The 23,913-nt window shown below is 39.3% G+C and overlaps 1 long non-coding RNA gene across 1 annotated transcript in view; it reads left to right on the top strand.

Annotated features, from left to right (window-relative positions):
- LOC119810377 overlaps nucleotides 1-9,628 on the top strand; it is a 52,426-nt gene extending 42,798 nt beyond the window's left edge. Inside the window, exon 3 of the long non-coding RNA XR_005284740.1 lies at nucleotides 9,493-9,628. This is a non-coding gene — a long non-coding RNA (uncharacterized LOC119810377). The remainder of the gene's footprint in view (nucleotides 1-9,492) is intronic.
- The last annotated feature ends 14,285 nt before the right edge of the window (nucleotides 9,629-23,913 follow it).

The following is a 23,913-nucleotide window of genomic DNA, read 5'->3' as shown; positions in this document are numbered from 1 at the left end:
TTCTCAGCAAACAGCTCCTGAATGTATATAGCTGCTATATTTTAGTTTTACTGTTCAGCCTTTTCTCGCATGCTGAGCTCATAGCCTCTAACGTTCCTACACCTCTTCTCCAGTTGCTGACCACACTCCCTAAGTCGATGAAGAAGCCACGAGACAGCAGCTCCCGGGACCTTCACACACACCCTTATTAGTTGTCTTCTGCTTAGAAGTAGTTCTGTTTCCTTTTCAGACCTGTCAGGTAGTTCCTTTTTGTCTTTTGCTGAGAGTTTTGCCACAACTTTGGGGAAAGATAGGTTTTTGTAGAAAAACCCATCAGAAGCAAACAAACTCTCTGGTGTTCATTACTTTGTGTTGTAATAAAGCACAACGGCCAAGGAACCTTACAGGAGGAAGTGTTTGTTTGACCTTACTGCTCCTCAGGGGCGAGTTCATCTGTGAGGCACTGTAACAAACATTTTACCTTTGCCACCTTTCTGTCACTGTGCTAAGACACCATCGTGGACTACATGGTAAGACCCTGTGCAAATAACAAGAACTGCTAAGCAGAGTCACCTAAGAATGGAGATTGTGGCACAGTGGAGAGAGGCCAGTAGGGCTGCACTCTGTCCAAAGGTTTATTCCTTGTTCTTCTGTCTTCAGCGTCAGTGTCTGAAGACTGTCAGGGACTCTCCCATGGCTCACAGTTGTGATTCTCCAGTCTCCTCTGCTTCCAAAGTCACTTTTCCCACGAATCTCCCTCTCTTTATTCTTCCAATGATACACATGCTTTTCTTGAGAGCATACAAAGAGAACCTTTCTATCTTAAAATCTTCAACAAAATCACATATGTAAAGATACTGTCTCCTAATTTTAAAATAAGGTCTTTATGTCCGATTAACAGTTTATCTATGCTGTGATGATTCCTGAACGCAGCAGCACCCAGAACCAGCAGGCCTTCAGAAAGTTACTTGCCTTGCGAGTCTGCATGTCTTCTGATCAGCGGATTGACTGCAGTTGGCTGAAGTTTGTTTGTGATTGGCTGGAGCTCAGCTGACCAATTTAAGTGTTGTTTGTGTAGTGCCGAGTTTGGCTGCAGCTTGTTAGCCTATGAACTAGAAGGGCATTCTCACTGCAGTGGCCTCATGCTGATTTAACCCAACACTTATAAAGTAGCATTTACAAGTCCCAGGGATTAGCACCCGCTATCTGGGAACATTACACAGTTTACCACAAACCCCAAAAGGCCAATCTTCAAAAGTATCTCCTTTACAGGAGACTTTTACAGACCACATCCTTCATAAATTGTTTGTATTTGGTGGTAAAATTTGAGGCAAAGGGACCAAGTGACATCTTAATATCTTGTGTTTGCCATTTGGAAGCATTACTAGTATTATTTGCTGGGACTCATAAACCAAAAAGTGTGGATGTCATCTCCAGGGGGTTTCCTCACACCAAAGGCCAGCCATGTCGTCCTTTAAACTTTTGAGACCCACACAGGGTGTATCTGTGACCAGCTGAGTTGTCTCATTTGACTTTTCTTTAACTCAAGTTCTGATATTTCCCAGAAACACAGAGAGCCAGGAAACATCTCCTTTAGTTCATTTTATAAGTTTCTGCGCAAACTGTGAATTGCTATAAACAAAGGGGAACATTTTATTGGACACGTTCTCTTCTAACCGGTTCCCACTGCAATACCTAGTCACGAGTCCCCTGACAGAGCTTTGGGATTCTAGGGAAAAAGAAAAGGAGCCACGTATGGTGAACTGAGCACACAGGGTGAGGATGTACTCTTTAAAACACTTAAAGTGTACGATATTCACATGAACTTATTTTGGACTTTCTCTGACCCTTCACAGAAGAAAATCTGTACATCTGAAATGGAGGCAATAAACTCAGTATAAGTTAGTGTCTGCAGTAAATGGCAGTTTTCCCTCCGAGTGGTTTCTAAAAGATGGCCCATTTGTCAGGGGGTATGTTCACTGCGCACAAGCACTTCCAGGGTGATAGCATTCGGAGCCAGATTCTGAAGCACTCAGTTCTTTCCTTGTGCTCATCTCGAGGATTTGACCAGAACTGGATTCACTCAACCTCCACATCCGCTTCATCTGCTATCACTTTCTCCACGTGATTATTTTGAGGTACTGAAGATCAAATTCAAATTCAGAAGGTGATCACTTGGCACTCTTGAAACAATTTGAAATAATTTCTTCTGGCATAGATAATAAAATAGTGTTCTGGAAAATTGAAGACTTCCTGAGAATCAGTAGATGTATACCTAGGTTGGGGACCTTAAAGAAAGCAAATATGTATTTGGAGGCATGCTAGCTTATGTGTGTAAAATTAAACTAAATCCTGTATCTGCTCATCATACTTTGCACAAGAATTCTAAAAGTAACTCCTCATCTTTAGTATACTTTGCCTATTTTGGTCAAGAGCAAGGTATTTGATATCTATTGAGACTTATGTAGGCTCTTAGGAACAAAAATCACACAAATTATAATTTCATGGAGGCTTGAGTGATTAAAACCTGTTAAGATAAATAATATGTTATAATTAAATGTCTTGGGAAAAAAACTAAAACCAGAGGGAAGGTGAAGGGGTGGAGCTAGTGTTGACAGGAGGTGGTCAGGAAAGACTAATGCGAAGGTCATGCATGAGCAGACACTTTAAGGCGGTTGAAAGAAACTGCTAGGTTTAGATCTTCACTGCAAATGTGGAATACACGCTTTAGAAGACAGGAATGAAGTATTGGTGTCATAGCTCATTGTTAGACATTTGCCTAGGGCAGTAGCTTTTAACATTCCTAATGCTGCAACCCTTTGATACAGTTCCTTATGTTGGGGTGATCCCCAATCATAAAATTATTTTCCTTTCTCCTACATAACTGTAATTTTGCTACTGTTATGAATTGTAATGTAAGTATCTGTGTTTTCCAATAGTCTTAGGAACCCTCTTGAACCAGTTGTTTGATCCCCCAGAGTGGTCATGACCCACAGGTTGAGAACCACTAGTGTAGCGTGTCTGAGAACCTACATTCAATCCCTAGTACTGAAGGAAAATAAAAAAGATGGTGGTGGCCTTTACTTTAGTGGAGTTGAGAAGGAGAGACTGAAATACCAACTGAACAGTCATGCAGATAAAGCCAAAAGTACAGTTGGGACTGATAATTGCTGCGCAGGAGAGTTTCTGTAAGATGAGGACTGAGGTGTGAAGCATTTAACGTATCTGTGAAGGACGAGGAACACTCTCTTTTGTTGAATGCTTCAACCAATACGCAAAGACTGAGGAGCATATGCTCTTTCCCCAAAGGCAGTGAAAGTGAGTTCATGAGTAACACTACCAAGTTCCCAGATTCCCAAGTTCCAATTCCGAAGATTTTGGTTATTAGTGGTGGCCTAGTTGGCATCGTTGTTTTTATTTTGTTTGGGATGACACACCATGCCTCTAACAGAGATTGCTTGAGATAGTTTCTAACTCTGCCATAAAATGGGTGAAGTCCAGAGCCCCACCAACCTTGGCTTAAGATATGAAAAACCCTGAGAACACAGTATCACTGGCTGCTACCCACAAGAACCTTAGTGGCAACCTAACCCACACTATGCATTCAACACTGAAGAGAGCCAGGGAAGTATCACCTAATTTGGGACATTAGAGAAAGCACCACCTACCACAGCTTCATGTGCTTTCAGATTGGAGAATAAACTTTGTCCATCTTGGAGGGAAAAAGAGATTTCTGATCGTGGAAATAGTAATCCTAATGTTATTTATGGAAACGGGGGCATTTTCCTGGTGAACCCAGCTCTTCGTCGTCATGATCACTCTGCTTCTGCCTGGCCAAGTTGCTCTAAACCACTGTTTTTAAGCTTACAGAAAACCTGTGAAGATGGCAATCATGTTTTTACTTACCCCTCATCCATTATTAACATTCCAAGCTCTTTTAACATGAATAAACTTGTTTTTAACTAAGGTTTGGGGTACTAGACAGAAAGATGGTTCAAAAAAAGATTTTTTTTCCCCAGAGAAAATATCTGAAAAGTTTATATCTTAAATTGGGAACCACCACAAAGAGGACATTCAAACATAAATGCTTCATAAAAGAAGTTTATTTGATCAGGGTCTGTCTTCACAGTGATGGACAAGTATACAGAACAAGAGGAAACAGGATGGTGAATTCGGATTATAACGTTAAGTGTTTCTCTCCTATTTCAGGTGCATTTTGTATTCTCCATTCTTCAAGAATGATACAGAATTTCAGTTCTGTCTTCATAAGATAGCATTTGTTTGATAAGTGGAAAATCCTCTGAAGTTTTTCAGCTTATATCTACTTATTTTTAGCTTTGGCTTAGTGGGAGTCTGTAATTTACATATTTGATACAGTCTGTCATGAAGACATTCCTTTTTGTCTTGATGAACCATGCAAAATGTAGCTTTTGCGTATGAGATGTCTTAAAATATATTTGACATTAAAGTATATTTTGAATTTGAATTCTAATTAAAATATAGTTATATCACTTCCCTCCTTTCTCTTTCCTTCCTCCAACTCCTCCTTGATGTCCCCCCTCCATCTGATTCCTTCCATGTCGCCCCCCCCCACTTACTCTTAAATTTATGGCCTCTTTTTCTTTAATTATAATTGTTACATACTCATATAAATGAATAAATGTTTAAATACAACCTGATGAATATGTTTAGTGTTGCATTGCATATATGTTCTCATGCCTGACCACTCAGTACTGGATAATCCACTATGGTGCTAATCTCTGGGAAAGACTGATTTTTTCCACTCTCTTAGCAGTCATGAGTTTTCTCTAGGGTGGGACCTGTGAGATTTCCCCTGCCTCGTAATCTCATGTCTATTGGTACTGTTATATGTTTTTGTTATACATTACTGTTATATATTACTGTTATATATCATTGATATGTATGGTGTACAGGTTGAGACCCCAGTACAAAAATATGAAACATGAAGTCTAACCAATTTTAAAATCTGAGATACATTTCAAGGACCAACATGATGTCATGTTGGGGAATTCTGCAACTAAACGAATGTGACCGGTTGCAATATGACAGATTTCCTCCAAGCTGTGCATGTACAGTATAGCTGTAACAAATTATTTTCCCATTTATACTGTGTTGTCACCCCCAATGTATATCGTTATGTATGCTCAAAATACTGCACAATCCAAAACGCTTCTGGTTCAAAGTATTTTCACAAGGGAAACTCAATACATACTAATATCTGTTATCTGTGCATCTACATACCTGCAATGTCTCAGACATCTGAAGTGTGATATTCATCTTGTATTTCATAAATATGCCATAGTTTCTGACTGTATGGGGTTATAGCTATACATGAAAGAGGAAGGGAAACATAGTTCGAATTATTTTATAACATGGTTCTTTGCAATTTTGAAGAAGCCAGAAAGAACTGCAAAAGATGTTAAGTGCATGTCACCACGCTGCTTTTTGTCGGCCCCACTGTCTGTTCTTTTTCTTTCACCTGGAGTCGTTTTGCGTTCTTCAGTGCACAGCTCTATCCAGTAGACTGGCTTTACACTGCTTTGCAGCCTGGACTCGGCCCCCAAAGAGATATTAGAGCAGTTTAATGGCTTGCTAGTTATACTGAAAGCTGAGGTTACTGAGGCAGAACAGGATACAGTTGTCCAGGCTTGTTGCTCGGGGAATGGGGTTGTCTAGAGGCTGTAACTTAACAGCTTTGGCAGTGGCCAAAGGCAATGGGTAAAGACCATCTTGGAGTGAGAGAGTCAAGGAACTGCCACTCTGGAGTTCAGATGGAGTTCATTCGCTTGTAGTTTCCATCTTAGGCTTAAAACTGTCTTGGGATCTTTTTTTTTTTTTTTTGGTTTTTCGAGACAGAGTTTCTCTGTGGCTTTGGAGCCTGTCCTGGAACTAGCTCTTGTAGACCAGGCTGGTCTCGAACTCACAGAGATCCGCCTGCCTCTGCCTCCCGAGTGCTGGGATTAAAGGCGTGCGCCACCACCGCCCGGCTGTCTTGGGATCTTAATTTAGTTTGGGGGCCTACAGAGTTCTGAAAAAGGCACGATAGGTCACTGATTAACAAACTGTGCATGGAGAGTTGGATGTCCCTGAGCAACAATGCTAGTTGGCTGTGAATATGATACAGAGCTAGCCTATGTATTCCTAGATATTTTAATGATGTGTTTCAGGCCTATTCCTTTCCCTACCATAAAAAACCCACTTGCAATAAATAAATAAGCCTGGAATGTCCGGGAGGAGTTTGCCAGCAAAACTATATGGCTTTGCTTTTCTTTACTATAAATATTTATATTTTAAGGCACACTCCGAACTCCATAACAAAAGATTTAAAAAGCAACCAAGCCCTAAAAGAAATGTGTGTCACAATAATAGAAAGCATGCCTTAAGCAGACACAAAATTTTGCGTTTTTTGCCTAACTTACCTTATTTTCTTCATGGTTTTCTGCAAGATCACTAGATATGTGTGACTGGAATAGCAGAGGCAGGAGACTTAGTATTGAAGAGACTCTTTTACCCAATTGTAACAATTGTAACACTGCTACTGCAAAAAAGTTAGGATTTGAAAAATTGATTCATATAATTGAGTATAAGGTATCCTAGAGGCTGGCTATATTGATTAGAGGGGAAAGACCATTTTTGACCCAAATTAGGACTTTTCCTGGGGCCGGTTATCTTACAGATATATACTATCAATGCTAGTATATATGCTCCAGACTAGGAGAAATATTTGGATGAGTTGGGAAAGTTTGTCATTTCAACAGTGGGAAAATAAATTGTCAAAGCATGCATGCTCTAACTCACGAGTATTACTTTTGATTGTGGAGAACTTGTTAAGAAATTGAGACCAACTTTTGCAACAAAATCCAGAAACAATCTTAAGAAGAGGAAGCTTTGTATTTAAAAGTTTTTATTTGGAAGGATTTCAGAAGTAATTTTAAAAAATATGTTAATAGAAATATTCCAAGCCTATATCATAATTGTGGTATGCTTGGGGACACCGACTGGAACCCCAGAATGTTTTTAGGTGAATGATTCTCAATTTGTTTTCCAGGGAAGAGCAGTGAGGTCTGACTATGGCCTTGCATCTCAGCTGGAGCCTCTCAGTTACTCTCTCCACTGTGATGGGAAGGAGATAATGACTGGGCTTTGGAACAGGCAGTTCAGGGAGAAGGACAGACATGCAAGCGTACAGACATACAGACCTTCTCAGGTTGTATGAGGACTTCTGACATTTAGAGACATCTTGAGACTTGGTAACAAGGCCATACCAATGAAGACAGAGACAAGCTCTCAAAGAGAGCCCAAGACTCATCCGACAGCTCCAGATAAAGGTTCCACAGACCTTTAAGGATGTTTCCAAAATCTACGTTTTGAAAATGTCTGTTTTGAGTTTAAGCTCCTCCATTATTTGCCAGGAATGTTCTTTTATGTCTGTGTAAAATGTGGAAATTTACACATAGCTCAGCAACATGTGAACTGTGCAATATTCAGTATAAGAGTGTTCTGAGCTCGGGTGTCTTTATGCTTCTCTTTGTCTGTGGTTTACTTTCCCTGTAGATGCTATTGTGTATCTGGTTTGTCTCTTGCTTCACTGTGTCCAGTGTTTAGACACATTTAGTTATGGCTTCAAATGCAGATGGAAACTATGTGAGTTTTTAAACATTCAAGGCCTTTGCTGTGGTTTTTAATGTGCCTTTCCCAAGTTTCTAATAATAACTCTTTCTGATCTTTCTGGTAGCAGTGAGGAGCTTTGTGGGTGATTCAGTTGCTCTTTCTAAAAGTGATTTATTGAGTTTTCCTTCATTGGGAGTGATGGCTATTCTTGGGCAGTAAAAGAACTGTAATATACTTGATCCAGGTTGATATTCTAGTCCTCTTAAGTTGTTCTGCCTTTGTATCAGGGCTTAGAGTAGGAAGGGATCATTGTTTTCTGTTGTCTGTTGCTTTGAGGATGTTTTTTTAAATCAGATTTTTGTAACTTTAGTGACAACTTGAAATAGCAGTGATCTTATTTTCTAGTTGTGTTTATGCACTTTGGTACCAATCTGTAGTGTTGTTTCCTATGGTTAATATCAGTGGACTTAACCTACGTTCCTCTAGTACATTTGTTAACGCCTAACTAAGTGGTTCTTGGAATCAGTTGAATTGTTTGCTAAATGTTCATTTTTAAATGAAAGACTGTTAGAATGGTGATGGAATCTTAGAATTTTTTTTATCTAATCAAATATACCCAGCAAATATATTCAAACTGCCCTTGGACAGCCTGCTCAAAGCCAACATACTCCTCCATGGGAAGCATTCAATTTGTAAAAGTTCTAGTCAAACCCTGGGCAGAAACCAACCTCCTGCGGCGTCTACTCATTCGTACTAAATGATCTTCTGAAACTGGGTAGAATTTCTCATTCTTGCATGTTTGAAGCTGGTTAGCATGATTCACAAAGTTTTCTTTCTCCTAAAACAAACACACATGGTCAGTTCATATAAAATGGGCCGGGGATCTACTATTAATTTTTTTTTCAGTCAACAAGTGTTTTTTTCTGAGGACTATTTGTGTCATAAAATAAGTTTGTAGTTAATTACTCTACTTCCCTTTCTCCTAAGAAGCATGTTAAATTAGACTTTTGTCTAGTTTCCATATTTCCAATGGATGCTTTAAGCCTAAATACAGACCTTTTAATTCAGCCAAATTTCTTAGATTCAGCATATGAGTTATCAAATCTTGATCATTCAAACTTTCCTTTTTCAGTCATAGCTTTAGATGTGCTATGTGTGTTTTAAGCCAGTTTATTCGTAGACTATATTAAAGAGAACCAGGCAGTAACTAAGTTTTAAGAGTATCATATTCTCTGCTGAACTTTAAAGTAGTACAGGATGGAGATGGGTGGTTTTTTTTTTTTTTTCGTTTTTTTGGCTTTTCGAGACAGGGCTTCTCTGCAGCTTTGGAGCCTGTCCTGGAACTAGCTCTTGTCGACCAGGCTGGTCTTGAGCTCACAAAGATCCACCTGTCTCTGCCTCCTGAGTGCTGGGATTAAATGCATGCGCCACCACTGCCCGGCCTGAGATGGGTGTTTCAAAGGCATATTGCTCCAGCTTAAATCTTGTAAGCAATTAGTTTAGGTGAAATACCTTATTCAATGATTCTAGAAGGTCTGCTTGCACGCATTTTTCTATGTTAGCGCCTGGTCCAGGTCATTTCCAGGAAGTGACATTCGCTTTAGAACAATCTGGTATAGTTTCAGCACCTAATGATCACTAGAGATGCCACGAGAGTCCTTGGGCTTTTGGTTTCCGAATAGGCCTCCTGATAAGGGTTCAACAGAAGAGCTCATTGAATAGGGTCTGGTCAAGAGGTCTTCTGCCTGCAGTAGGTTAAAATGTTAATGACAGGGTTAGAAAGGATAGCAAATATCTTTTGCTTTGGAGAAAAAATGCTAGTTAAGCCTCAGGATGAGTTGAATAGAGCTTTTCTGTTTAAAAATTTGACTTCAACCTCAGGGGTCTGAAGATGTCAGAAGTCGAGACACCGTCCAACAATACAGCCTTGTTGAATTGACGTGGGGGCATGAATGCTGCCCTCGGAAAACTGAAGAGAGGCCACAGATAAGCTGTGAAACTCACTGCTGCACCTACTGGGTTGAGTCTGGAAGAGCGGTAGCAGACAGAGGTCCTTGACCTCTGAGCTTTCATCGAGGACTTTCCTCACAAAGTGAGTATTTTCTGAGCTATAGCTGACAGCAAAAGGGCATTTGTTCTATAAAACCCAACGACATTTCTAACTATAGCAGGATTTCACTGTGAGCAAAGATGGCTTGTGGGAATTCCTTTGGAAGCACTCTTTAATTATTTTTTTAAAAGAATGTCCTATGCAAGTGCCGTGCTCACACCATGCTCACTCTTCCCCCTCCCCTCCATCCCCTTCCATAGTCACCGCTCTGTCTCAAACTATCCACCTCTTATCCTTTAATTATTATACACACACACTCACACACACACACACACACACACACACTCACTCACATGCACCCATACACACATACGCGCATACACCCCCCATCATGCTGAATCCCTGTAGTGTTGCTTAACGTATATTGAGAGATGGGACCTTGTGACATTTCCCCCATCTTCATTGATATCCAAATAATGCTGGCACAACAGAAAGCAATTGTTACAGTTATTCAGAACAGTCACCTTCAATAGTGAAGGTTGACATTTTTCTAAGGGTTGATCTCATGAAACATTTTGAAAAAGAGGTTTGACTCTTCTGGTTTTAGTGTCTTCAGGTCAACTCTGCAACCCTCTCTATCTTCAACATTCCTTACTCTGGGATTCTATGCATATCTCAGTGTGCTCCCGTTCCCCAGCCTACTACTATTAACATAAATTCATGAGGCATACTTCACTTTTTTTTAATGCTGCATATTTTGTTTCTCATTCTCTTAGTGGTGTAGGAGGTCCTTCTGTTTATGTATTGCTTTCATTAGTTAATCAATCAAGAAACTGCTTGGCCTGATAGGGCAGAGCTTAGGTAGGCAGAGAAGACAGAACTGAATTCTGGGAGGAAGAAAGCAGAGTCAAAAAGCCACCATGGAGATGCCAGGTCAGACATGCTAAATCTTTCCTGGTAAGCCACGACCTCATGGTGAATACAGATTAATAGAAATGGGTTAAATCAAGATGTGAGAATTAGCCAATAGGAGGCTAGAGCTAATGGTTAAGCAGTGTTTTAATTAATACAGTTTCTGTGTGATTATTCCCGGCATAAGCTAGCCAGGCAGCCGGCACAAACAAGGGGCCCACTCCCTGCAACATCTTAGCATCCTCACAGACGACTACTTCATTAATTTCCTATAAGGACAATGCATGGGACATGTGTCTTTATATGTGGCTTCACCCTGAGGGGCAATTCACACACAGAAACACACAAAAGTCTTGAAAGCCTAGCTCATGCTTTGTATATACAGCTTCCACATCCTTAGATTTAACCAAGCATGATTTAAGACATGCAGAGTGCTGGGGAATATGATTTGTTAGTAGCGTGGCTGGTTAACTTCACTGGGTCATTGGTTTGATCTCTAACACCACAAGTAAGAGAGAAGAGGAAAGGTGATCTTGGGGAGTGAAGGGCCTGGAAGGGAACACCCATGTATGTAGGAGAATGAGTTTGGGTTATGTGTAAATGCTACACCATTCTATGTAAGGGAATTTGGACATTTACAAGTTCTGATATTGGGGAGAAGTGTCCTGGCACCAATCTCCAGAGATTACCTAGGAATGACTGGATATGCTTGTAGGAGCCAAGAGGTATGGGATGATGAGTTTCCACAACACTGTTCTACCTATTCAACCTCACTCTCGTGACTAGTCTTCCGCCATGCTCGGGCTCCTAACACAGGGTCACTGATGTTCTTTGAAAAGCTCATGTGTGTTCACCTTAGATATTGCACTTGTTTCCAGTTACACTCAAAATGAAGCCTTCCTTGATGATTCTATTTGAAATTTCACCCTCTTTTCAGAGATACACTCCATTTCCTTCCCTTTCTGGTCTTTATTTATCTTCACCGGAAATACCATTGGTTGGATACTTGATTGATTGTATACTGTCTTGTCAGTATTTTTACATTGCATTAAGATAAAGGTTTTGTCTGCTTTGGCCATTTATCTTACTATGTATAGAATAACACTGGGCAACAAACACACTGTAAGTATATGCTGAATTGTGAAGAGATTATTATGGAAAAAATCTAGAAATATTTATTCACCTTGGAAATAAACATATTTTCACTTAGCAATCTTGTTGATTCTAAGTGGCTTCATTTTTAAAATTTTATTTATTTTGTATTAGTGTAAGGGGAACTTGTGTTCGGGATGTAATATAAGATGCTTGTATTAAGCCAGTGTTTTACGGACATGATAAGGAGGCTTATTTTACACATGAACTCACAATGGTTGGTATTGCATGCACAGGACCTGCACAAGATCAAGGCCTCAGATTCCAGCATGGATGGGGAGGTGTTCACAAAGTCCCATCCTGAGATGAGGAGCTATAGTCTCTTGGTGGGATGATGGGGGAACCAGAATCCTGCATATTTCAGTACTGTGGCCCCAGAGTCTGCCAATACTGCAGTGGGTGATCCTACACTCACATACAGGAGCATTAAGTGGACTCAGTATTGCTGTAGTTTTAAAGAGCACATGAAGTTGCAAAGGAAAAAGGATAGTAGGGATAGAAGAAGACTTGGAGTAGAGGGAAAGGGGGTAGATTTGATCAAGACATGATATATGAATATATTAACTTCTCTAACAATAAAAATAGATGTAGATGAAGATGGTTATTGGAATATTCTTTATGATTAGAAAAAGAAAGAGATAAAATATATTACAAATAAATAGATTGAGTGATTGAGTGTCTATTATATGTTATAGTTTAAATATAATTCATAGTTCTACCATGGATATTTTGGTGTGGGAGAATAATAATAGAAACTGAACATTGTCCTCATATCTGCTCGATGTGTATATATAAGCATTAATATGTGAGGACTGTATCTATACACCCGATTACTAACTCTAATTGTGCCACAGTGATTGAAACACATATAGAAACTAGAAACTGTTTTTCTTCAAGGAGCTTGTCCTGGTAGAGCTGCCACAAAGAAACCAGTTACTCAGGGATTAGCTCACAGCATTGTTCCTGTGTTATGCCTGTTTCTCATCTGTGTGGAGACACAATGTAAGAAAGGATGCCTGTGTCTTTCATTGCCTACACAAAATGGTAACATTTTCTTTCTTCTAGGAGTTTATAACAATAAATAATGTCTTATCATTGCAGCAGCTAGATGGCACCACCACCTTTTAACATGTCTGTTTCAATGCTTCAACTTTAACTGCCCTGGATGCTGAATGTGTTGTGCCTCTTTCTCTGTATGGAGGAGTTTGTCAAGATGTGTGATGGTTATAGAGTAAAAAGAAGTGGGTCATCCAGAAAAGCACTTGGTATGAGGACACAGGTTCATCCCTCCAGCATCTACATAAACTGAAATCAGATGGGGCAGTACATGCCTATTATCCTTTGGGTGGTGAGGTTGAAACAATTGTGAGAATCCTTGGGGCTTGCTGGACAGTCAGTCTGGCCTAATCAGTGAGCTTCAAGTTCAGAGGCGCTGTCTCAAAAACTAAGGTAGAAAGTAATTCAGAAAGACATCTGAGGTATACTTCTGCCCCCTCCCACACATATACACACAAATGAACCCCATAGATATTAAAAATATGTATGATACTAGATTAAAAGAAACAGAGCTAGGTTCTTACTTTTTGAAGAATATTCTCAAGGTAACCCTGAAGCCTTCAAGAAAGTCCAACATCAGACTTTTGTAGAGGAGAGAATGGCTGTGTTTTAACCATTCTTTCAGTGTTTGTGTTAGCTGCCTTAATTTTATTACTCATTCTTCACACCCCAGAAGACATACTGACAGGCCTCATATTAGCACATAATGTGTTAAGGACAGAGCCTCCAGAACATTTCTCTTCATATAACCACAACTCCAAGTTTCAATCAAGATCTTGTATTTTACCTCATGTTAATTAAAGAATATTTAGATTATTTCTCCTATTCTTTTTGCTTCTCCAACTCCTCCCATGCATCATCCTATTTCCTTTGAAATTATGTCCTCTTTATCTTTGATATTGCTGCAACACACACACACACACACACACACACACACACACACACACACACACACACACAAGGACTAGTGCCTGGGGAAGACTAATTTCCCTCTCTCAAGATTTCTTAGTTGCGTGCAGTTCTTGGTCTATGGATAGGGCTCTACGAGGTGCTCCCCGTTCCACATTAGAAGTGTTCTTGTTCAGGAAGGCAGCTGTATTGTTGAAGTGTCTTTGATGAAGCTCCTCTGTCATTTAATGAGTCACAATCTCACAGCAGATTTACTGAACCTCTGGCTCAGTCCCACTCTTCCTTGATGTTCCATGAGCCTTAGGCTGTGTAGTTCTCCAAATGTATTTGGAGCATCTTCTTGCCTTGTTGGGTTTGGCACATTGGGCAATGTTATGATAATTTAATTGACGTGTTTTATCAGTACAACATCTTCTTATTTAACTTGACACTCTTAAAAGTAAATAGAATGTAGGTAGAGTTCCAACTTTAAAGTTGGAGTTTATTTAGTAGCTAGGCTGAGCATTCAATGGCATAACGGAATGTTAGCTGATCTTACTCTTGAGTGATGATGGGTGTTTAGGCATTGGTGCCTTTTTGGCATATTTTCTGTCAAAGTAAAGATTTATACTGATTTATTGATCATATTATCAGAAGAATAAGTAATCTTATTTCTAAGAATGGAAAAATTCCACTGGATAAAATATATCTATTTTTAAAATATCTATAGGTGAGGCAATATCCCTTCATATAGTCATACACAGAAGTGAATTACAGAGAAAGATACTCTTCATACCGCGCCCACCCTGCCATTCCTGATAGTCTGAAACTCACCACACATTTGTATAAACTTTCTAAACTGCCATCCTGTGCCTTATTTAAAATAATGCATAGACACCTACAGTTGCTAGACTGCTATGCTAACGTGTGCAGAGTAAGATTTCTTCCCTTCTAACACCCAGCAGAAAAGAATCTCATCAAGGCGATAGATTTTATAAAGATGAGAATTTCATTAGCTTGGCAGGGTGGAAATTAGTAGCAGAGACGTCTGGACAGCTGCAAGACAGATGAGGAGGGGAGTAAATCAAGGGAGATCCTTGCCTTAAGACTTCTTGCTTTTGTAACTAACTCAAGGCTGAATTCAAAGTCTGTCTTAATACCAGTTTTTTTTTGACAGCTTTCCCCTTGAATGCCTTGAGTTTAGAATCTCTTTTTTTCTTTTTCTCATTCTCCTTCTTCCTCTCTTCCTTCTCCTCCTTTCTTCTCCTTCTTCTTAGAACGTATCAGTCACAGAACCTCCAGTTTACATATCTACAACGCTATCAGAATAATCTTTTGAAAACATGCCTGATATCTATTCCATGCTTATGGCCTTCTGTATACACTTAGACTGAAAGTCTGATTCGGAAACACAGGTTGCAGAGGCACCTGGATCTTCTGGATGTGACTGTGATGTCACTCCCCACTGCTCTTTTCCTTTTTTTTTTTTTTTTTTTTTTTGCTTGGCCTTTCTCTCCACTATTCAGACATGGTGAGTACACTCCCAGCTACTGGGTCTTTGCACTTGTATTTTCTTTGTCTCTTTGACTTTTCCTCTGGATCTTCTGTAACTTGCTCACTTTGTGTCACTCTATAAACATTTTAGCTTTTATTCACAGATTTATTGTCCCTCTCGTCAGACTGAACACAGTTCCATGATGGCAGAGGCGTGTTCTGGCCTACTCTCTATCATGCATTGCAGTTGTATAACATAAATCAGAAGAAATTTTAAATTTTGTTTCATATTGCTGCTTGCTTTAAAGGTATCCTCACCGTAAGCAACACATGATTTTCCTGTCCTTTCTGTCATCATAAAAAGCTCAAGGCTTCCAAACAGCATACAAATATATATACAAGCTGAAAATTCCAGCTTTACATTACACTCTTCTTTCTTTGAATCTGGAGACTGAGATAGCAAGATAATCCATAGCTCTCTTTTTTAAGCAATTAATAATTATTATGGAAAGCAGAAAAACATTCTTAAGTTCATGGACTGTGTCCCCCCCCCCCCAGGGTTAACCAGAGAATATTCTCTGTTCCTGAGGAATGTGTACGTCAGGGCAGTAGTGTTACTTTGTAGTCTGTATGCTTTCATTTATTTGTTTGTTTGTTTGTTTATTTATTTATTTATTTATTTATTTATTTATATTTGTACTAACAAGCTCTCCACATACTGTTTTCTAACTTCTTTAAAAACCTCTTAAGGATGAAAATAGCATTCTGTATTTCCTCTTCCAAGTAGTGTTTGGCATAGTAAACTATCGATAATAATATGAGATTAAATAATAATCACACTACTTGAGTTTTGTGTGTATTTTTTGCAAACTCAATACAGTAACTTTTCTTAACAAAATCCCAGTGGAAGTAATAAGTAGACACTTATTGTGGAATAATATTTTTTGTACACTGTGAAGAAGTATCACTTGGATTGGTTTAATTAAAAAGCCAAATGACCAATAGATAGGCAGGATTTGGGGGGCGTGGAGAATGCTGGGAAGAAGGCGAAGATGCAGAATGAACAGTATGAGCGCCACAAAAATGAGGTAATAAAGCCACAAGGCAGAAAGTAATTAATAGAAATGGGTTAATTTAAATTATAAGAGCCAGTTAGAAACAACTATTGGCCTATGTTTTATCATTAAAAATAAGTCTCCATGTCATTATTGAGGAGTTGGCAGTACCAACAAAAAAAAAATCAATCTACAGGGAAAAAAAATCATTCCTTCTTTTTGTAAATGGAAAGACTGAGACTGTAGAGTTTCCAAGAGTTTTTATCTAAGTCTACCCAACATGTGGTGGCTGAGCTGGGGAAGCAGCCTTTGTCCTCCATCTACATTCATATCTCCATCTATTACATCATTAATGGTGATGATGCTATATAAAAATTAAAATGGATACCATCAGGTAAGATCGAGTGGAGCGCCATCGGCCTTTTGACAATGTGGTGGAAATGTGAAGGGCTGCATTTGAAGGAAAACCCACACGCAGTTTTGCAGACCCCAGTGAGGTTCTCTAACAAATGCTGGCATCTGGGGTAAGTGATACAGGAGCACATGGTTCTCATTAGCCTGAGCCTTTCAAACCGACTGTCTTTACTGAATAACATAACCTCTGGACATGCTGAAGAATCCCACCATCACTGAAGAATACCTATCAACCTCTTTGAGCATTTCTAAATTGGCATATTTTTATTTTTTATTGTTTTTATTGAGCTATGCATTTTTCTGCACTCCATTCCCTTCCTCCTCTCTTCCTTTCTACCCTCTCCTGTGACCCCCCCATGCTCCCAATTTACTCAGGAGATCTTGTCTTTTTCTCCTTTCTATGTAGATACATGTATGTCTCTCTTGGGGTACTCTGTTATCTAGGTTCTCTGGGGCTGTGAATTGTAGCCTGGTTTTTCTTTCTTTTATGTCTAAAAGCCATTTATGAGTGAGCACATAATATATTTGTATTTCTGGGTCTAGGTTACCTGACTCAGTATGGTTTTTCTAGGTCCATCCATTTGCCTACAAATTTCAAGATGTCATTTTTTTTCCCACTGCGTAGTACTGCATTGTGTAAATGTACCACATTTTCTTTATCCATTCTTTGGTTGAGGGGCATCTAGGTTGTTTCCAGGTTCTGGCTATTAGAAATAATGGTGCTATGACCATGGTTGAGCACATGTCCTTGTGATGGGAGGGAGAGGATCAGAAGCTGCCAGGCTCACATTTTCTTGGTTATTGCTAATTGTGCCACTTTAAAGGGAAATCCCAGAGATGGCCAAATACAATGACTTTTTGATGTCCCAGGAGTGTCCTAATTCATTAGGAGAAAATAAAATGCCTCCAACACCTCTTATTTAAGGATTTCCTGCTGATTTCTGATGTAGAAATTCAAGGTTTTCTGAATGCACTCAGGTTGGCATTCTTTACAGGGAGAGCTGCTTGAAGAGGGCTGACTTTTGACAGAACTGAGAGATGGGTGCTATTAATTTGTGATTGTTTCTCATGGTTTTTAACAATGGAGCAGTCTCCTCAATCTGTCTTCCTCTTTGGCATTTCAGTTTTTAAGGGAAACGTGTTGTGCCCTGAACATTCTCAACTGAAAAGAATGGAAAAAAATATTAGTGACAGGCACTGAGGAGTGTTCTCTTCTAATAAAAAGTGACTGTCTCGAGTGTACTTGGCAGACAGATATACTTCTTTCTTTCATAGTTGTGTCTGTAGTACTAGCAGAAAAAATTTAAAGGTCAATGTTTGTTCTTGCTTGCTGTATGGGTATTTACCATAAAGACTACCTACAGACCACACAGTAAATTTTGTAAAGCCAGATGACCTTCTCTTGATTTCCAAGACAGAGTCATTTAGGTCATATTGAGGAGATGTAGATTTGCAAGTCACACAGAACTGAAGTGTGTGACTGAACACTGATCCCCCAGGAAGTGTCACAAAAAAACTTAATGAGTGGGTGAAGTTTGAGTTTCTCATAGCATTTTGAGTTTTTAAATTGTGAGCAATGATAGTCACAAGCATGCAAAGGGCTCTTTTTATCAACATCTAAATAAACAAAAAGATAGAAGCAGCCCAACTATAAATAGATGAAAGGATTTTTATTTTAGGGCCAAGATAAAAAACGTAGAAGGGCAGAGTCTCTATTTATAAAGATTGCAGAGTTTAGTTTGGGTTCACAGCCCTTGAGGAATCCAAGCCAATCTCTCCTTTTTCAGATGCCTTCTATAGTACATTTAATTTTCAGTGAAATGCTGTGGGTCAAATCAAAGAGATGACATATTCTAATCTATGTATATTTTTGACATGAAAAATTTGGTGATCAGGAACATTATCTCACAGTTTTCTTAATGGAATCAATTTTCATTCAAAAATATAAAATGTTCTTACAAACTCTGTGAAAAGAGGTGTGCATCACATCCTAAGAAAATTTTAACACAGCAAGTTATAGCCATTGTGACAGATCTTTGAGTCAATCACCAATATATTTCTCTAATCCCAGGAATTGTTAACATATTTTATGTGTTAGGTCTGCAGCACACATGAGATAGAATGAAACTTTGCATTAGCCAGAGTCTTCTAGGGTCTTCTAGGCAACTCCTCAACTAAGGTCAGTAACACATAGACTATAAAATTTCTGCAAAGAAACAGAAAGAATCTTCTCTACATTTCCTCAAAAAGATCTACAAGTCTAAAACATTTTCACTATGTATTGTGACTTGATTCCAAAACTGACTGCCAATCCAAGGCTTTCCCCACTATTCTGTTTTTCCTTCTGGTTGGCCACTTGCCATTATGTATAGACATTAGCAGGTACCAAGATGGAGTGAAGCCACGAAAGGCCTTCCATTTGTCATACAGCAGATCCTTCCAGAGGGAAATTGCCTTTAAATCTTGCATCAAAGTACAGTCTCTTTACTTAATTGGGGCTCCCTCCTAATATACTACTAACTGTAAGTTTAAAATGCATCTAACACACCTACCATTTTGACTATCATAACTTAGGGTACTCTAACTTAAATGTGCTGATCATGTTTATGTTAGCATACAGCTGGGCAAAATCTCCTAACATAAATCCTATTTGGTAACAAAGTATTGAATGTCTCATATAATTCCTTCAATCCTGCAATTAAAATTAAAAAAATAGTTGTATGGATAAACTTCCCCACCCTCAGAAGTTGAACTAGTGCAAGTCAAAGATTTTCTGGAAAGTTTTGAGATGTTTCAAAATGTATGTTCTTTACATGACTTAGCCTTGTCAGTTTGGTTGCTCACCTTCCTGGACTTAGGGGGAGCTGGGAGGACCTTGGACTTAACATAGTGAAGGGAACCCTGATGGCTCTTTGTCTTTGGAGAGGGGTGGAGTGGGAGTATGGGTGGAAGGGAGGGGAGGGAAGGGGGAGGAGGAGGGGAGGAGATGGAAATCTTTAATAAAAAAATGAGAAAAAAAATAAAATCCCCCCCAAAAAATATTTGCTATGCGACATTTTTGATAGGATTAACTGTGCCACTTTATTTCAAATTTGCAATTTTAATGTTATTTTTATAAACCCTGATAAAGTACATAATGGTAGGTGTGTAATAGACTTTGTCCAGTAAAAGGAAATACGCAAGAAAACATAATGGCCAGTTCCTAATCAATCTCCAATATACATTAGTGGAGATTATCATTTTCTATTTGTATGCATGTAATTGATGATTAAAATACTGTATTACAAAAATAAATGAATGATATTTAAACAAAAGCAGAAGATGCTAATAGGATCAACTAGAGCATTTCAGAGTGCAGTGGTAATTTTTTGGGTCTGTGTTCACAAAAATCCTGAGAAAGTTTTAACGCATTCCATAAGCAGCTATATGTCAAATTCTTACATACTCCATAACATAGTATTACAAAATGCATAACATAAAAAACAGAAATGCATTAACTCAAAATGGTAAAGAGAAGAAGCTCACCTTAACATAATTCAAGAAGTTGATACTACTTCGAAAGTTTGTAGAGAAGAATCTCTCGCATGACTTTCTCTAAATTTTTGGTGTGATAATACCCTGCTTTTGCCCAGTTTTCAGAAGTACATTATAAAATCAGCCTTTTTGTTTGTATAGTATTATGTCATTCTGTGTGGCTCTTCTTATATTATTATTAAAGCATGATTTAGGACTCATTCTAAAACAAAACAAAAAAAAGTAACATCAGCCATCATTACCCTTAAAATTTAACTACAGTGAACAACAACAACAAAAATTCTGGGGTTAGGATGGTATTCATGAGCAGAATAGAGACACACAGCTCCAAGTGAGCTGAAGTCATTTGTTCTGAATGTTCATAAGTTTGAAGTCCCCATTTGTAACAGATTTTCTTGGACCACCAGGCCCCAAATCATGATGTGAAGTCTTATTAATTATGAATGCTCAACTTTAGCTTAGGGTTGTTTCTAGCTCACTTACCTCATCTATGGACTGTTCATCCAGCTTTCCTGCCTCCTCTCTGTTTGACTGGCTGGCCCCTGCTGGTTGGCTCTTGGCCCATGGATGACTGGCTCTGCTTTTCTTTGTGCTTGTCAGTCCTGCGTATACCTTTCCTGCCTAGGTATTGGCCATTCGGCTTTTTACTAGACCAATCAGGTGCCTTAGGCAGGCAAGGTGAAACAGCAACACATCTTTACATAGTTAAACAAATTCATCATAAACAAAAGTACCACATGCTTACATAATTAAGCAAATGTCACATAAACAAATGCAGCACATCTTTACATGGTTAAACAAATATTCTATTCCACAGCATGCATTTACATCAAGTGATGTGGGAGGGTCTTCTGTTTTAATAAAGAAACTGCCTTGGCCAGCCCTTAGGTGGATGGAGTAGACAGAACAGGAAGAAGGAAGTGAGGTAGATGGCTCAGTCAGATGCCACGCCTCTCCTAAGTGAGATAAATGGCCATGCCTTGCCTCTCTGGGGCAGACCACCATGCCTCTCCTCAGGGAGAGAGATGTGATGAAGCCAGCCACTAGGTCAGACATGCTGAATCTTTCCCGGTAAGACACCACTCGTGGTGTTACACAGATTATTTGATATGGGTTAGTCAAGATGTGAGTAAGAGGCTGAAAATAATGGGCCAGGCAGTATTTAAAAGAATACAATTTGTGTTGTTATTTCGGGTAAAGCTAGTTGGTGCCACGGGAGCAGGGCAGGAATGCAGCCCACCGCTCCCTTCACTACAATCAAGATTTACACTGATTGAAGTCTGAGTGGCAATTCGGGAGCTCTATGTGCTTAATTGGTTCTTGCTATCCACAGCTGCCACTTAGAACATTGTTGGGCTTATCCAAAATACCTGTTAGAAACCACTGAGGTAGTATGTTGACTTGTAAAGGAATCTTTAATTCAAAGGTATGGAAATAGCAACCTGCATGTGCCCAATTTCATCTGAAAGTATAGAAATAATTTATTCTTTCCTTAAGTTAATAAGCATTTAAATAATTAAAGTCTTATGCAAAATAAATGTTATTTTTGCTTTAATGTTTCAAAATATAATTCTTCAATAATTCTAATAGCTTATTTTTACATAATGGTATTGGGTATAGTAGACCACACTTTATCTACTGCTTTCATATACATAACTCTAAGTCTCCATAAAAGCCTTTTAAAACATGTCTGAAATATTTAACACAGGGGGGGAATAAATTACTTCACATAAAAAATAACTTGTCTACAGATAACTTGTCTTAGCCTAAAACTTGTGATCATAAGTCTCAAATTTCAAGTTACTTTCTGTTCTGGTAAATTAACCTATTGCCTTTGGTCCAATCCATGAACATTCTAGTGTAGTATTTACTTTGCACATTGTTATGAGCAGATGGATGTCTGACAAAACAACTTAAGGGGAGATTTATTTTGGCTCACAGTCTGAGAGCACACAGTCAGTATTTGGTGGGTGGGGATGTGTGGTGGGATTCTGAGATGGCAGCCACAATCAGGAGATACAGAAAGGTAAGTGTTGGTGCTCAGCTCACTTTCTCTTTTTTCCTTATGCTCAGTCCACGATCCACATCATGGGACAATGCCACCTGCATTCAGATGGGTCTTCCCTCCTCAGTTATACCATCTCCCACCTTTAACTCCTCCCCTCCAGCTTCCTCTATGGTTACTACTTGAATAAATTTGGTAAGTCAGGCCTTGGTGATGTTTTTGTGTGTGATTTTGTGATTAACTCTGAACTGACCAGGTGGTATCCAGAATGTCTCGCTAACATAGCTTCTTACACAAGACCTCAACAAGTACAACACCAACAGACAAGTTAACATGTAAGGAAGAACTCTGGGTCCTACCCAGAGATAAAAACATCCAGGAAATTGCTGAGAGTGGGAGAAAATGTCTTCCCCAGGGATGAGACCCCTAATTGAGTATCCAATACCAAGCGGTCAACCCTGAACTCACATACATGAAAGTAACATTAAATAGATTGACCATGTTCTATTTCAGATTTAGGCACCTTCCACTTTTGGCCTTCTCATTATTTCTCAGTCCATTGCTTTCACAGGTGTCAATATCAGAAAAATTAAGATTTTATTTGCAATTCCAAAAATTATAATGTCAGCCTTTTATCCCTCTAATTGGACTCTCCTTTCTACTTTGGAGAATACCTTTTCAGATATGTATAATTACACCATTTATACTCTCTACGCCAAATGAAATCTTGACAAAGCAAATTACGTCTTTGTCTTGGCAAATGGCCCTTGTTATCAGTGTTATTAAAACGTCAATAAGTCACAGACACTCAGGGCTTCCTGTGACAACTTTGTAGCAACTATCCTGTTACTCACACTTGCTCTTGGCGAGGTGCATGGTAACACTTTTGCTTTGGTGATCTTCATTTTTATCTCTCCATGGATGAAATGAAAAGAACTCACGGCTTTTCTGGAAGGAAAAATGAAAGGATATTTGCTGCTGCTCTGATGTGAACCGAGGACAGGGCTGGATACGAGCAGCCCAGTCCTCCCCACTTTCCAGGCTTTGAACTGTGCTGACATGCACAGCACTCATGTGAGGCCAATTTCATGTCACGAAAACTCATTTTTAAAAAATGCACAGAGATAAATCCATGGAAATAATTATATGGCTCTGATGGCTCCTCTTCCCAACAGGGACCAGTCCTCAAGGACAGGCTGCACCAGTCATCGCTGCTTTGCTCTGCCCTGCGCTGGAGTGGCCCCTGTAGCAAGCGTTCCTGAGGAGGAATCCACCATTTTTCTTGGCAGCCTTTCCCATTCCCTGTCCATCACGAATTTTTCCAGACAGCACGACTTGTTTTCTGCAGCTGTGTTTGGCTAGATGGCCCCGTGGGGTTATCCCCACAGACCCACCCTCATCATACTTGATTATGTGTGGACTATGAAACTCTGATCAGAATCAGACTGGGGAGAATGTTGTCGGTTCACTTAACAATCCCTGGGGCAGGGCTATCAGTTTACTCTTAGGTAAGTCTCAATGATAACTGTCACCTGCTTCTTACAAAAGAGAAATAGTGACAGCTAGCTTCACGTTTTGTCAACACTTAGTCCCACAATGACAAGCCAGTACTTTCACGACCCAGTCCTAATTCCTCACCCGTGAGATTACATCATTGCAGGGTCTCAAGGACACATGTGACGTGGCACATTGATTTGATTGTTACACTGAATGTTCTTGGCCTCACTTCCAAGCAGTGATCC

This window comes from Arvicola amphibius, chromosome 3, assembly GCF_903992535.2.
Source record: "Arvicola amphibius chromosome 3, mArvAmp1.2, whole genome shotgun sequence".
In the NCBI taxonomy this organism is placed as follows: domain Eukaryota; kingdom Metazoa; phylum Chordata; class Mammalia; order Rodentia; family Cricetidae; genus Arvicola; species Arvicola amphibius.
Note: the sequence above shows the minus strand (reverse complement) of the source record. Positions and strands in the feature narration are given on the sequence as shown.